Raw genomic sequence first — 3,195 nt, 5'->3', positions numbered from 1 at the left:
AGGGTCATGGGGGCCGTCTTTCAGGGTGCCTGCCATGCCGCGCCCTGCCAGCTGGGGGCCTGTCCAGTGTTTCTTTTACTTTTTTTTTTTTTTTTCCTGAGATGGAGTCTCACTCTGTTGTCCAGGCTGGAGGGCAGTGGCACAATAACCTCGACTCACTGCAACCTCCACCTCCCAGGTTCAAGCGCTTCTCCTGCTTCACCCTTCTGAGTAGCTGGGATTACAGGCGCCCACCACCACGGCCAGCTGATTTTTGTATTTTTAGTTGAGACGGGGTTTCACCATGTTGGCCAGGCTGGTTTCAAACTCCTGACCTCAGGTGATCCGCCCACCTCAGCCTCCCAAAGTAGCTGGGATTACAGGTGTGAGCCACCGCGCCTGGCCTGCCTGCACTGTTAATTTCCTGTTCCTCTGTGTCCCCACTTCTCATGGTGGCCTCAAGTAGTGTACTAAATGGACGCATTTCAGTTCCACAAGCGATCCTGTCTATAAGTTAGGTATCTGTTGTGTAACAAACCCCACCACTGAGTGGCTTAAAAGAAGAAGCATTTATTGCCTCACAGTTGCTGGGGATGAGGAATCCAGGCTTGGCTGAGCTGCTGGCTCCTGGGCTCTCAGGGTTGCAGTCGAGCTGGTGGCTGGGCCTGTGCAGTCATCAGAAGGCTCTGTGAGGAGGGCCCACTTCCAGTCCACTCACATGCCTGTTGGCAGTATTCAGTTCCTCACAGGTGATGGGGCCAAGAGCCTCAGTTCCTTGTTGTTGGCTGGAGGTTTCCCTCGCTTTCTCACCATTACAGGCCTCTTCACAGGGCACCTTGCAGTTGCAATGTAGCATCCAGCTTCTCTCTTTTTTTTTTTTTTTTTTTGAGACGGAGTCTTGCTCTGTCGCCCAGGCTGGAGTGCAGTGGCCGGATCTCAGCTTACTGCAAGCTCCGCCTCCCGGGTTCACGCCATTCTCCTGCCTCAGCCTCCGGAGTAGCTGGGACCACAGGCGCCCGCCACCTCGCCCGGCTAGTTTTTTTATATTTTTAGTAGAGACGGGGTTTCACCGTGTTAGCCAGGATGGTCTTGATCTCCTGACCTCGTGATCCACCCGCCTCGGCCTCCCAAAGTGCTGGGATTACAGGCTTGAGCCACCGCGCCCGGCCGCATCCAGCTTCTCTAGCAATATGAGAGGGGCTGGGTGCGGTGGCTCAAGCCTGTAATCCGAGCACTTTGGGAGGCTGAGGCGGGTGGATCACCTGAGGTCAGGAGTTTGAGACCAGCCTGGCCAACATGGTGAAACCCCATCTCAACTAAAAATACAAAATATTAGCTGAGCACGGTGGCAGGTAATCCCAGGTACTTGGAAGGCTAAGGCAGGAGAATCCCTTGAACCCAGGAGGTGGAGGTTGCAGTGAGCCGAGAACACAACATTGCACACCAGTCTGGGCTGCAAGAGTGAAACTCTGTCTCAAGAAAAAAGAAATGAGAGATGACGCCCAAGGTGGAAGCTGCAGTCTTTTGTACCCCAATCTTAGAAGTGATATCTTGTCACTCTTGCTATATTCTGTACAAGTTGCTAGGTTCGGCCCACACTCAAGCTGAGAGGACAGTGCAGACAGGAGGTGAGGGTCATGGGGGCCGTCTTTCAGGGTGCCTGCCATGCCGCGCCCTGCCAGCTGGGGGCCTGTCCAGTGTTTCTTTTACTTTTTTTTTTTTTTTTTCCTGAGATGGAGTCTCACTCTCGCCCAGGCTGGAGGGCACTGGTACAATCTCAGCTCACTGCAGCCTCCGCTTCCCAGGTTCCAGCAATTCTCCTGCCTCAGCCTCCCAAGTAGCTGGGATTACAGGCACACACCACCACACCCAGCTAATTTTTGTATTTTTAGTAGAGATGGAATTTTGCCATGTTGCCCAGGTTGGTCTCAAACGCTTGACCTCAAGTGATCCACCCACCTTGAGCTCCCAAAGTGCTGGGATTACAGGCGTGAGCCACTGCGCCCGGCCAGTTTTTCACTATTATCAGACACGCTGCAGAGGATGAATCTGTATTTTTTTAACCCACTTGTGTAGGCATTCCTATGGGATGCATTCCTAGCAGCAAAATTTCAGAAATGAGTATGCCAACTTTATTTACATGACCTAAAAAATGGTGTATTCATTTTTCGCATATAGGAGAAACCTTCCTGTGGTTCACACTTGGAGAGGCTCCAGAAACCAACCAATGCAGTCTCTCTCAGCTCCCTCTGGAGATCAGTTACCAATTGCTTAAGTGTCTTTTCAGAAATATGTACAAGCAGGTACAAGCAAATAGAGAAACTGATTCATTTTCTGCTTTTCTATCCAGTGGCAGCCTACTTCATTCTATGATTTTTTTGTTTTGTTTCTTTCCAATCTAACAACATATCTTGAAGTTTGTGCCAGGACAAAAAGCCTTCCATTCGTTTTATTTATTTTTTTTTAAATAGCCCAGGGGCTGGGCTCAGTGGCTCCTGCCTGTAATCTCAAACCCAGGACCCTGGGTTTGGGGATAGGGCAGGTCTGCCTTTTACAATCTGGGAACACTCAGCATGGTCTGTGCTGGAGGGCAGATGGTGGCAGAGAAGCTAAGAAGTGCGGCAGTGACGAGGGTAAGACAGTCCCAAGCCCGAGGGGCTGTGCTCCTTGTTTATTCCACAAAGTGGAGGCCAACACCTACTGAGATTAAGAACCTGGGCCCTGTCCCCACCCTGTGTCTCTGCAGCCTGTGACCTCAGGCTTTTGCTTGTGGATTCCTGGTTTCCCCATCTGTGGAGTGGGGATAAAAAGATTGTGGAACTCATGGCCTGCTGTGTGAGAATTCAGTGGGTTCAGACATGAAGTTCTTGAGAAACATTAACTACTATTATTGCCAGGCGTCCCACTCTGTCAACCCTGGAGTGCAGTGGCATGATCTTAGTTCACTGCAGCCTCTGCCTACAGGGTTCAAGCAGTCTTCCCACCTCAGCTTGTCGAGTAGCTGGGACTACTGACATACACTGCCGTCCCCAGCTAATTTTTGTAGTTTTTGTAGAGAAATAGTCTCAGTATGTTGCTCAGGCTGGTCTCCAACTCCTGGCCTCAAGTAATTCTCCTGCCTCAGCCTCCAGAGTAGCTGGGACTACAGACATGTGACACCATGCCTGGCTAGTTATATAGTTGTAGAGATAGAGTCTTGCTATGTTACCCAGGCTG

The 3,195-nt window shown here is 50.9% G+C and overlaps 1 long non-coding RNA gene across 1 annotated transcript in view; it reads right to left on the bottom strand.

Moving 5' to 3' along the window:
- The window catches only part of LOC105514753, a 12,805-nt gene that overhangs the window by 4,852 nt on the left and 4,758 nt on the right, over nt 1–3,195 (bottom strand). The window contains exon 2 of the long non-coding RNA XR_001002222.1: nt 562–844. This is a non-coding gene — a long non-coding RNA (uncharacterized LOC105514753). The remainder of the gene's footprint in view (nt 1–561; nt 845–3,195) is intronic.

This window comes from Colobus angolensis, unplaced genomic scaffold (genome assembly GCF_000951035.1).
Source record: "Colobus angolensis palliatus isolate OR3802 unplaced genomic scaffold, Cang.pa_1.0 Scaffold25, whole genome shotgun sequence".
Classification (NCBI taxonomy): domain Eukaryota; kingdom Metazoa; phylum Chordata; class Mammalia; order Primates; family Cercopithecidae; genus Colobus; species Colobus angolensis.
This window is presented reverse-complemented; position numbering and strand designations above follow the sequence as displayed.